The sequence below is a fragment of the Alosa sapidissima genome, chromosome 9 (assembly GCF_018492685.1).
Source record: "Alosa sapidissima isolate fAloSap1 chromosome 9, fAloSap1.pri, whole genome shotgun sequence".
Taxonomy (NCBI): Eukaryota; Metazoa; Chordata; class Actinopteri; order Clupeiformes; family Clupeidae; genus Alosa; species Alosa sapidissima.
The window spans coordinates 28286236-28298735 of record NC_055965.1 but is presented as its reverse complement, the minus strand read 5'-3'; the positions used below and the strand labels follow the sequence as shown (position 1 = coordinate 28298735).

At 42.6% G+C, this 12500-nt stretch overlaps 1 protein-coding gene and 10 non-coding genes across 11 annotated transcripts in view; all 11 read left to right on the top strand.

Annotated features, from left to right (window-relative positions):
* The window catches only part of si:ch73-173h19.3 (uncharacterized protein LOC563864 homolog), a 39790-nt gene that overhangs the window by 20130 nt on the left and 7160 nt on the right, over positions 1-12500 (top strand).
* On the top strand, positions 1401-1473 carry trnav-aac. Its single transcript has one exon. It is a non-coding gene; the product is annotated as a tRNA-Val (tRNA).
* On the top strand, positions 1795-1867 carry trnav-cac. Its single transcript has one exon. It is a non-coding gene; the product is annotated as a tRNA-Val (tRNA).
* Positions 2386-2458, top strand: trnar-acg. The gene has a single exon. It is a non-coding gene; the product is annotated as a tRNA-Arg (tRNA).
* Positions 6609-6681, top strand: trnav-aac. The gene has a single exon. It is a non-coding gene; the product is annotated as a tRNA-Val (tRNA).
* Positions 7047-7119, top strand: trnav-cac. The gene has a single exon. It is a non-coding gene; the product is annotated as a tRNA-Val (tRNA).
* trnar-acg lies at positions 7579-7651 on the top strand. Its single transcript has one exon. It is a non-coding gene; the product is annotated as a tRNA-Arg (tRNA).
* On the top strand, positions 8105-8177 carry trnav-aac. Its single transcript has one exon. It is a non-coding gene; the product is annotated as a tRNA-Val (tRNA).
* Positions 8488-8560, top strand: trnav-cac. The gene has a single exon. It is a non-coding gene; the product is annotated as a tRNA-Val (tRNA).
* On the top strand, positions 11380-11452 carry trnav-aac. Its single transcript has one exon. It is a non-coding gene; the product is annotated as a tRNA-Val (tRNA).
* trnav-cac lies at positions 12213-12285 on the top strand. The gene has a single exon. It is a non-coding gene; the product is annotated as a tRNA-Val (tRNA).

Genomic DNA, 12500 nt, shown 5'->3' with positions numbered 1-12500 from the left:
ATTGAAGTACGTGGCGGCCCGGAGTTTGCCCACCTCTGAGCTACACGCATCAAAAGAATGAGAAGAAATAAGAGTGATGATGTCATTAAAAAAATGACACGGTATAGTGCTGCAGAGATATCAACCAGAATTAGCATGCTAAATTACTAGCCACAGCTCGACAGGTGTCATAATACCAGCTTCGGCCATGGGAGGCGGTATGCGGGCAAAATAACCGCCAGCCAAACTGCAATACACGTTTCTCGGTTGTTACTCTAGGGTAGACCAACTCACTTTCTGGAGGTATACTGCCTACATCTTTTATGGAATGTGGAGTATGAATTGATTTTTTTGGCGGATATTACACATGGCACCTTTAAAGGGAAAATAAGCATGCATAAAATATCTGTGGAATTGGTATAACTTGCTCGCTGTTTCCACAAACATATGACATATGACCACAAAAGTGTAGCAGTAGACTTCCCATAATGAGACAGCCAAAGTGGTTGCAGTGCATGTAATATAAAATGAAGAGATGATAATGGGATCTACAAAATAGAAAGTTACACATCCCCATATGAGATAACTAAGAACTGATTAGACTGATACCCTGCCCTAGTCTATTTGTATTCTTAACACTTTGAAGGGATTTTCCCCTTTAGACTGTACAAAGAACACTGAAACTACAAGGAGCTAGGAAAATAATTCACTGCTCAACAGGTTAACACTATCCTGTACTACCATCACACAGATGGTTGCTTGGTTGGCCCATAGGCCAGATATGGGGCCCTGTGCTGGTTCCCACAACAATCGGGATAATGCTGCTTTCGAGATGTCTCGTAAATCATCGTACACTCACCCGTACAACATGTACCAATGAGTGGCTTTAGGAACGCCTTTCTCTCGAGCCACGAGGGGCATTAGCAGGAGGCTAGTCATTGTTATTGTTTTGTGCTACATGTAGCCTCTAGCTAAACGGCTGGAAAACAAATTGTTACATTGTATTGCAGGCACAGCAAGACCGTGCAATGCATGAATTGGTGACCGGATTGAAGCAGCAATGTAATCTAGTGTGTAAGAGCATTACATCAACTTTAACATGACCAACACAGTACATATGCAAAAAAATACATGTCATCTCATCTCAACTATGGGCGCAGCCATGTTTGTTGTAAGGTCGTACGTCCACCTCGGGGTACCCTCAAGTACTCCGAGGTAAAGTGGGCGTGCCTGCCCCAATAGCCGCAAGAAAGCTGGGTAATTTACACTTTCCAACTCGGGTGGCGGATTTACGAGACATTTACGAGACATCTCGAAAGCAGCATTAGTTCTAGAATAGAATAGTTGTATACTGACATGTGCAATGTAGTATGGATTGGTACAAGTTACCATTCCCATGGTGATTGGGAGAACGCATGGGAGTTTCCGTAGTGTAGTGGTTATCACGTTCGCCTAACACGCGAAAGGTCCCCGGTTCGAGACCGGGCGGAAACACATTTTTTTTTTTTTTGCTAAATGAATGCATTATGCCTCCATCCTTTTATAACACATCTGATCGTGTGGATATGAGAGGTGACAGATAAAGACATATCAATATATATTGTATATATGTGTGTGTGTGTGTTTGTGTTGGTAGTAGGATACAAATGTCCCATATACCCTATCTTTAGCTAACCTAATGGATTATTTTGTCTTGGATTATTGTTTTACCAATTATGTGAACAAACAAAGTATTGTACATTGGGTTGTCACCGGGACAAGGTATCAACTATGTCCATATATTGTGACATAACAACCAACAAATATAGTATGGCAGTTTCCGTAGTGTAGTGGTTATCACGTTCGCCTCACACGCGAAAGGTCCCCGGTTCGAAACCGGGCGGAAACAGTTGGCTTGCTTTTGGAACCAGTGTCATACAACATACACCAGTCTCTCCGGAACACTCTCCAGAGAGAGGTATGCTAAACTCACTAGTGCAGGGTGTTGGTAACATGAGTGTGAGAGAGAGGGTGACTAAATTAACTAGGAGGCAGCATCATGCTGTGTAAACTCTTTGGTCTCAGCTGCCCATTTCTTTCCTCTGCAGCTCTTTCCATTAGTGAGTTTGTCAGAGCCAGTGGTGCAATGGATAACGCATTTCGACCTGCTCTACAGATAATGTGTCTTTACAATTGGTACATAAGTATAGTAAGTATAAAGTATAAGTAAGTGTGTGTGTGTGTGTGTGTGTGTGTGTGTGTGTGTGTGTGTGTGTGTGTGTGTGTGTGTGTGTGTGTGTGTGTGTGTGTGTGTGTGTGTGTGTGTGTGTGTGTGAAGTAATCTGAGGCAACAAGAGGATTGTGCGCGCCCCCCCCCCCTGTTCCCCATTATTGTGCTGTGGGGCCACTTCAGAGGTCATAGTGTGTGGGCCAGTGGCGCAATGGATAACGCGTCTGACTACGGATCAGAAGATTCTAGGTTCGACTCCTGGCTGGCTCGAAAAACACCACTTTTAAAGAAGCCCTATGCAACAATTTTAGCAAAAAATACCTTAATTATGCAGGTTGAGAGTCGTTCTGATGGTTCTACAACACTTTTTGGGTTGTTTGGTGGGTGCTTCGTCTCCCCCTAGTGCTTCTCCGCGAATTTGCAACTTTCTGGTCGCGGTCCGAATACATCCGGATGTAACTCAGCGGAAGTATCCATTCTCGCCTCGAAAATTTAGTCAGATTGTAGTTTCTAAGATGACTGCAAAACGGACCTCGACTTGCTGTTGAAATTGTAAGTAGCCTAACCTTGGGTGAACTTCGTTTTTGTAATGTGGTTTGATAGTCTCTTAAACAATGTGTTTGCTCGACTGTTTTATTGTGAGCCCTGTATGTGTTTAGCTTGGTTTCTTGATGGCTAGCTCGCTAGCTAGTGGGGGTTTAGCGTAGCAGTCTTGCTACCGAAGCTGCAGGGGGAGCTATGTTGTGAAAAATGCGAGCCCAAATCAGGCGAAAACCCAGAAACAGCGATAATAACCAGACCTGCATAGGGCTTCTTTAAAGGTGCCATGTGTAAGAATTGAGGTAAAAATATCCAAAAAATGAGATACGCCAGGGGTGGGCAAACTTTTTGGCTCAAGGGCCACATTGGGTTTTGAAAATTGGCCGCGGGCCGGACCACCAATAAATGAGGAAAAATTACATGTAATGACATCAATAACGTGTAATACATACTGTACCATTCACTGCTATTGAAATACGTGCAAAGAAACTACTCTAAGAAAGTAATTATCTGTTTATTATTATTATTTATTTAAAATTATTTTTATTGCGGTTGTTGTTGGCCAAAACCACGCCTCACAACCTCCAACACAACAGGCATGAAAAAGGGGTGGCACCCCAATATTGGCCTAGGTAACACAGCTTATCACAGAACAGTAGGCTGCACACATTAACCTGCCCATAACGTTGATAAACTCAGACCTGCAACAACATATTTCCTAAAAAGTAAAGAAACAACTCCACCATAGTTGTTCATTCATTCATTCAATTTCAATGGGAACAGTGCTGTTGGTCACCATTTTTTGTGAGAGCATCAAAGTCTGGGGTCATTTTACTTGTGGCGATTCGCAGTATAGCCCCCAAGTGTTGATCAGTGAGCTGCGCTCTGTGCCGTGATTTGTTGAGGTTCATCACACTGAAAGTTTGCTCACACACAAAGTCGAGCCAAATAACACCAGTATCCACTGGGCCACCTGCAGGATGTTTGGAAACTTTGTCTCGTTCAGCGATGCATAAAACTCACCCAGTTTAACAGAGTTGAACTTCTCCTTTATGACAGAGTCGCACTGCAGGTCGATCAGCTCCAATTGCAACTCCTCCGGTGCTGTTTCAAAGTCCAGTGACAGGGGACATGACACCAGCTGAAGTAGCTTCTCAATTTTCTCAAAATCAGAGAATCGACGGCAAAATTCTGCGTGCAGGCCATCCAGTGATTTGCAGTATTTACTTGCATGCAGTGGGGCCTCTTTGAGCGTCGCCAATGTGGGGAAATGAGTGAATACTTTCTGTGTGATTTGTCTTGAAAATAAAGTCAATCTGGCTTTAAAAGCTTTCACGTTGGAGTACATGTCATGCACCAATTGATCCTTTCCTTGTAGCTTTACGTTCAGCTCATTCATGTGAGCCAACACGTCCACAGCGAACGCAAAGTCACATAGCCAGTCTGCGTTGCGCAGCTCAGGGAAATCATCGGCTTTCCCAACCAACTCCAAAAATGACCCAATCTCATCTCTGAGCTCCCACACTCGCCAGCACACTTTCCCCAAACTTAGCCAACGGACATTGGAGTGGTAAAGTAAGTCCTGGTGGTCAGCATCGGTTTCTTCTATGAATTTAATGAATTGACGATGAGTAAGCCCCCTCGCTCGTATGGTGTTCACAAGTTTCACCACTACCTTCACTACGTGATCAAAGCGCAAAACAGTCTTGCACAGGGATTCCTGGTGGATGATACAGTGCAGGAAAATTACCCCCAACTCAGGCCTTTCTTCTCTCACTTTGTCCTGAATTCTTTTCAGAAGTCCGACGTTTTTTCCCGTTAAATTGGGTGATCCATCAGTGGTGACATTCACCAGTTTACTCCAAGGTAGCTTCAGCCTCTCGATGACCCCAGACACCCGGTCATATAAGTCCACTCCTCGCGTTGTGCCCTTGATGGACTCCATGGCCAGAAATTCTTCCGTGATTTCAAAATTGCTATTAATACCTCTGATAAAGATTAAGAGCTGAGCAGTGTCTTTTACATCATTACATCATCTCATCCAGAGCTAACGAATAGAAATTTAAAGACTCCGCTTTCTTGTTCAACCCACTGGCCAGGTCACCGTCAATTAGCTCTACACGGCGAGTCACTGTTCTGCGTGACAGACTGAGATTTTCGAATTTGCTTGTAATCTGCGGACATAGAATACCAGCAGTCTCTACCATGCATTCTTTCAGAAACTCGCCTTCAGAGAGGGGCTTACTTGCTTTGGCTAACTTGTATGCCAGCACATAACTTGCCTTTGTGCATGACTCCTGAATAGTCGACTGTCGTGTGAAAATGCTCTGCTGAGCCTGTAAACTCGCAGCTAACCTTGAGGCAGTAGTGGCCCCGTCTTGAACTGACAAGTTGCTAGCATAGTTAACATGCCTGGTGGAAAAGTGGCGGCTGATATTGTACTCTTTGAAAACGGCAATACTTTCTTTACAAATCAAACACACGGCCTTTGACCGAACTTCAGTAAAGAAATATTTTGTTGTCCAGTCTTTGTTGAAAGTCCGGCACTCGGTGTCGACTTTACGTTTTTTCCGACTGCTCATTTTGTCAGTAGGCCTATATTTCTACTGCTGGAGACAGAACAGTGGCAACGAGAGAAACGATTGACTGTCGTTAGAGGGCTGTGCGCGCATTGCGCCATCTTGTGGTACTAACACAACGTCGGGCAGGGGAAAAATGCGAGCCGCTGCGACTGCCTGGCGGGCCGGATTGAAGTACGTGGCGGCCCGGAGTTTGCCCACCTCTGAGCTACACGCATCAAAAGAATGAGAAGAAATAAGAGTGATAATGTCATTAAAAAAATGACACGGTATAGTGCTGCTGAGATATCAACCAGAATTAGCATGCTAAATTACTAGCCACAGCCCGACAGGTGTCATAATACCAGCTTCGGCCATGGGAGGCGGTATGCGGGCAAAATAACCGCCAGCCAAACTGCAATACACGTTTCTCGGTTGTTACTCCAGGGTAGACCAACTCACTTTCTGGAGGTATACTGCCTCCATCTTTTATGGAATGTGGAGTATGAATTGATTTTTTTGGCAGATATTACACATGGCACCTTTAAAGGGAAAATAAGCATGCATAAAATATCTGTGGAATTGGTATAACTTGCTCGCTGTTTCCACAAACATATGACATATGACCACAAAAGTGTAGCAGTAGACTTCCCATAATGAGACAGCCAAAGTGGTTGCAGTGCATGTAATATAAAATGAAGAGATGATAATGGGATCTACAAAATAGAAAGTTACACATTCCCATGAGATAAGAACAACTGATTAGACTGATACCCTGCCCTAGTCTATTTGTATTCTTAACACTTTGAAGGGATTTCCCCCTTTAGACTGTAGAAAGAACACTGAATCTAGAATGAGCTAGGACAATAATTCACTGCTCAACAGGTTAAGGCGGGGATCATATTAGCCAGCGGCAGCGGCAAACGTAACGCAATGCTCAGACCATAATAATTTTTGTTTAGCTCCTAAGCAACACAAACAGTTTGTCAATTGAATATGCTCGCGTTGCACTTTGAAAGTTGAACCAAGTTCAACGCTCAGCTTGCTCAACGGTAGCGTTACGCCAGTGTTGTCACCATTCCGCTGCCGAACCATAGAGAACAATAGGAAACCTACTGCTTGCCGCTGGCTAATGTGATCTCTGCCTAAAACTATCCTGTACTACCAACACACAGATGGTTGCTTGGTTGGCCATAGGCCAGATATGGGGCCCTGTGCTGGTTCCCACAACAATTGGGATTAGTTCTAATAGAATAGTTGTGCAATGTAGTATGAATTGGTACAAGTTACCGTTCCCATGGTGGTTGGGAGAAGATATGGGAGTTTCCGTAGTGTAGTGGTTATCACGTTCGCCTAACACGCGAAAGGTCCCCGGTTCGAGACCGGGCGGAAACACATTTTTTTTTTTTTTTTTTTGCTAAATGAATGCATTATGCCTCCATCCTTTTATAACACATCTGATCGTGTGGATATGAGAGGTGACAGATAAAGACATATCAATATATATTGTATATATGTTTATGTGTGTGTGTGTGTGTGTGTGTGTGTGTGTGTGTGTGTGTGTGTGTGTGTGTTGGTAGTAGGGATGCAAATGTCCCATCTACCCTATCTTTAGATAACCTAATGGATTATTTTGTCTTGGATTATTGTTTTACCAATTATGTGAACAAACAAAGTATTGTACATTGGGTTGTCAACGGGACAAGGTATCAACTATGTCCATATATTGTGACATAACAACCAACAAATATAGTATGGCAGTTTCCGTAGTGTAGTGGTTATCACGTTCGCCTCACACGCGAAAGGTCCCCGGTTCGAAACCGGGCGGAAACAGTTGGCTGGCTTTTGGAAGCAGTGTCATACAACATACACCAGTCTCTCCGGAACACTCTCCAGAGAGGTATGCTAAACTCACTAGTGCAGGGTGTTGGTACCATGAGTGTGAGAGAGAGGGTGACTAAATTAACTAGGAGGCAGCATCATGCTGTGTAAACTCTTTGGTCTCAGCTGCCCATTTCTTTCCTCTGCAGCTCTCTCCATTAGTGAGTTTGTCAGAGCCAGTGGTGCAATGGATAACGCATTTCGACCTGCTCTACAGATAATGTGTCTTTACAATTGGTACATAAGTATAGTAAGTATAAAGTATAAGTAAGTGTGTGTGTGCGTGTGCGTGTGCGTGTGTGTGTGTGAAGTAATCTGAGGCAACAAGTGGATTGTGCGCGCCCCCCCCCCCCCCCCCCCCCCTGTTCCCCATTATTGTGCTGTGGGGCCACTTCAGAGGTCATAGTATGTGGGCCAGTGGCGCAATGGATAACGCGTCTGACTACGGATCAGAAGATTCTAGGTTCGACTCCTGGCTGGCTCGAAAAACACCACTTTTAAAGAAGCCCTATGCAACAATTTTAGCAAAAATTACCTTAATTATGCAGGTTCTGATGGTTCTACAACACTTTTTGGGTTGTTTCCACAAACCGAGAGTTACACATCCCCATATGAGATAACTAAGAACAACTGATTAGACTGATACCCTGCTCTAGTCTATTTGTACTCTTAACACTTTGAAGGGATTTTCCCCTTTAGACTGTACAAAGAACACTGAACCTACAAGGAGCTAGGAAATAATTCACTGCTCAACAGGTTAACACTATCCTGTCCTACCATCACACAGATGGTTGCTTGGTTGGCCCATAGGCCAGATATGGGGCCCAGGTCTGGTACCCACAACAATCAGGATTAGTTCTAGAATATAATAGTTGTGCAATGTAGTATGAATTGGTACAAGTTAGCGTTCCCATGGTGATTTGTAGAAGGTATGTAAGTTTCCGTAGTGTAGTGGTTATCACGTTCGCCTAACACGCGAAAGGTCCCCGGTTCGAGACCGGGCGGAAACACATATTTATTTTTTTTTGCTAAATGAATGCATTACGCTTTCATCCTTTTATAACACATCTGATAGTTTGGATATGAGAGGTGACAGATAAAGACATATAAATATATTGTGTATGTGTGTGTGTGTTGGTAGTATGGATTCAAATGTCCCATATACCCTATCTTTAGCTAACCCATTGGATTATTTTGTGTTGGATTGTTGTTTTTACCAATTATGTGAACAGACCACACAGTATTGTACATTGGGTTGTCACCGGGACAAGGTATCAACTGTGTCCATATATGGTGACATAACCACAGTGTATTGTGGCAGTTTCCGTAGTGTAGTGGTTATCACGTTCGCCTCACACGCGAAAGGTCCCCGGTTCGAAACCGGGCGGAAACAGTTGGCTGGCTTTTGGAAGCAGTGTCATACAACATACACCAGTCTCTCCAGAGAGAGGTATGCTAAACTCACTAGTGCAGGGTGATGGTACCGTGAGAGAGAAGGAGCAGGGTGGTGGTAACATGAAAGAGAGAGAGAGGGTGACTAAATTAACTAGGAGGCAGCATCATGCTGTGTAAACTCATTGGTCTCAGCTGCCCATTTCTTTCCTCTGCAGCTCTCTCCATTAGTGAGTTTGTCAGAGTCAGTGGTGCAATGGATAACGTGTTTCGACCTGCTCTACAGATAATGTGTCTTTTAAATTGGTACATTACATTAAAGGGCTGATCTGCTACTCATAACTAATCTAACCATAGTTGCTAACCTGTTAGCAACATAGTTGATTTGGCAATGCAAAATTTTATTGCAATCAACAAAGTTGCTAACTTAGTAGTTACTATGGTTTTGGGAAACGCACCCCAGCTCTGTCAGAATGACAGAGGTCAGGGGCCAGATTAGGAGTTTTAAACACTTCAGGGACTTTTTTGCAGTTCTTAACAACTACCACCAGGGGCGTTGAACTGGGGGTAAAACCTACTGATTATAGGGGCCCAAGGGGAGAGAGGGCCCTTGAAAAGTCTGGAATATATTTTACCTGGATATTTTCATTACCTAATTAAATTTTATAATGCATGTCAGATGAAATGTAAAGTTAGTGTATTGGCTGAATAACTTGGTTGATTGACTGACTACATTTTGTATACAAAAAAGACTATCTAAGGTACACTCCATAAGGGCTCAGTCTAACCCACCCCTTGCTATTGCACCAAATGGTTTAGTCCATCTGCATGCATTTTGTTTATGTTAGTTCAGTTGAGCATCTGGTGGAGCGCAAACTTCTACTGTAGAAATATCTTTCTCAAAGAAAGCCAAATCAGGCTATACACAAATGAAAGGAAAGACAGGAGAAGGAGAGAAAAGATAATGAGGGGAAACAATTGGTAACTGATTTCTTTTCAAAGGTGAGCAAAAACTAAAACAAAATCCATGGTGCTAAACTGCTTTAATATCTCCACATCCATTAGTGCTAAAAACGGACAGAAACAACACATTGAAAGAGCAGAACTTACACTTTAAAATGATAATTTGGTTATACATGTAATCTGAGGTAAAGTCTAAATAAATAAACTACACCAACAATGCTGTTTGCATAAAACACACCGTTATAATAGCCTAATTTGAAGCATGTTTAATTCTAAATGAATAGGCTATAATGTCTATAATTAGCAATAATAGGCTAATCAGTGTCATAGTAGCTTGGTAGCTTATCAGTAAATACATATCATGTCAACATTATATTTATGTCAGATTTAGTAGAAGCAGATCTTAACGTTGTGAAACACACCAGAGTGGAGTAGCAACAGACCCCTCTTTGAATTTGAGACAAGGTGAGCTTATATCAAAATTAGGGCAAACCATATTTAGCCATTTCCCTGCCTGTCTTACAAATAATGTTCTCTCAAGTAAAAATAATTTAAGCAAAGTGACTGTAGACCAGAGTATTGTAACAAACTGCAAAGTTGTCTCAGAATGGTTTTATTGGTTACGCACCAAAACGCACGAACATCATTACACAGGCAACACAAGGGAGGTCAATTAAACAAGCACGATACACAAACAGGGTAGTCACATACAATACACGGGTACGAGGTACAACATAAAGAATATACCATCTAACACATACATGACAAGGTAAACGCAATTACTCTCACTAAAACTAACATCAACATTATACACACACACATACACTGCACAGCACTATGGGAGTTCAGTCATGAACCAGCTAGGCTCAGTTCACTACAGTATGTTAAGAAAGTCTGAAATGATGACTTAAGCACATATGACATTAATATTAGGCTACCTTCAGTGGCATTTACTGGAGGGAAAACTCCAATGACTTGCTATATCTGTTCCTTTTGTCTTGTGCATTATGCAAATAAAATATGATAGGATAGCCTATTGATATATGATATGAAATATGCAGTAAGCAGATTGTTCATAGGGATTAGAAACCTAAAATGGTATTTTAAACTGTTTTATAGCCTATGTTGGGTGTTATAGGCTACAACGTAAATATTGTAATATAATTTAGCTTAAACTTAGTTATCACATTAAAGTAGGCTAGAGAATGTTGGGAAAGAAGTTTGAAATGTGTGTAGACAAATGATAAACATTTAGGCCCACAGATTCATGTGTACAGAGGCCAGATCATTCTTTCCAGATCGTCTTTTTTTTTTGGGGGGGGGGGGTGTAAGGAACATGGGGGCCCATCAGGACTGCAGGGGCCCTGGATCTTGTGATACGCCCCTGACTACCACAATTTAATGCATTCTCAATGCATGGAACTGGCCAATTGTAGTTCCTTTGTTGTGTTAACTGGGGTGTGTTGACAGCCATTTGCATGGCAACAGCCAAATGTTGGCATGGAAGTTTCCATAGAGTAGTGGTTATCACGATTGCCAAACATGCAAAAGGTCCCCGGTTCGGAAATGGGGAGTTTGTTTTCTGATAGGGGCTGCTGGCTATGAGATGGTATGCCCAGGGAACACCCCCTGAAGTTCTACTGTGACTCGTCTGCTCGGTCGACCCGTGGGGGTACCCTGAGTTCAAATTTCCAAGATGGCTGCGTCCATTAACAGTAAATATGAGCTGTATGCTCTGTTTATTAGCAATAGTGTCCGATTTGTTTCACATTAAATCAGTCATAGAATTGACATGTGCAATGTGGTATGAATTGGTACAAGTTACTGTTCCCATGGTGACAGGTCGAAGGTATGGAAGTTTCCGTAGTGTAGTGGTTATCACGTTCGCCTAACACGCGAAAGGTCCCCGGTTCGAGACCGGGCGGAAACATAATTTTTTTTCTGAATGAATGAATGCATTACCCTTCGATCCCTTTATAACATATCTGATTACTACTGTGTGGATATGAGAGTGTGGTCAAAATTACTCCAAGACAACTGGTGTGAGACTGGTATTCTCAATACCGGGAGCATGTTACCCACATGAAATGTCAAGTAACAACCCCACACATCTGTGGGTGTTGCCAGTTCTTATACCCTTAACACACACACACACATGCAAAAAAACACAAGATACTTCCCCCCAACAATGATCCATCCATCTAGTTAGTATTAACAGAGATATGGATGTCACAAAACTCCTTTACCTTCTAATGGCCTAGGCTATGTTTGTGTCCTTTGGAGTGAACACAGACACCCTACAACAAAAGTTCTTCCATGTCTCTGGGAGGCCGTTTACACAACGCCGGTTTTTGTGAGGTTTTGTTAACGGAACTTCAAGGACACAGAAGGATGAAGGGACCCAGTTCTCATAGGACATATGCGTGGTTAAACTAAACAGTTCAGTAAATGAGAAACCTATATAAACATTATACCACAAGAGGTGATAGATAAAGATAAAGTTTATGCGTGTGTGGATTCAATTGTCCCTTAAAAAAAAAAAAACATTGGATTATTTTGTCTTGGATTATTATTTTTTTTTAGTTTTTTTTTTTTTTACCAATTACTTTATGTGAACAGACAATCAAGTATTGAACATTGGGGTGTTAACTGTGTCCATCCATGCTATCGGCTATTGGGGAAGCATGGCAGTTTCCGTAGTGTAGTGGTTATCACGTTCGCCTCACACGCGAAAGGTCCCCGGTTCGAAACCGGGCGGAAACAACTGGTTTGCTTTTTGTAAGCAATGTCATATCACATACCAGAGATACTCCGGAGTCCAGAGGGAGGGAGTGAGTGAGTGAGTGAGTGTGTGAGAGAGAGAGAGAGGGTGACTTAATTTACTAGGCTGCAGTACCATGCTTTGAAATCTGTTTGGGCTCAGCTACCCATTTCTTTCCTGTAGCTCTCCAACATGTTTTGACCCGCTCTTTAGATTA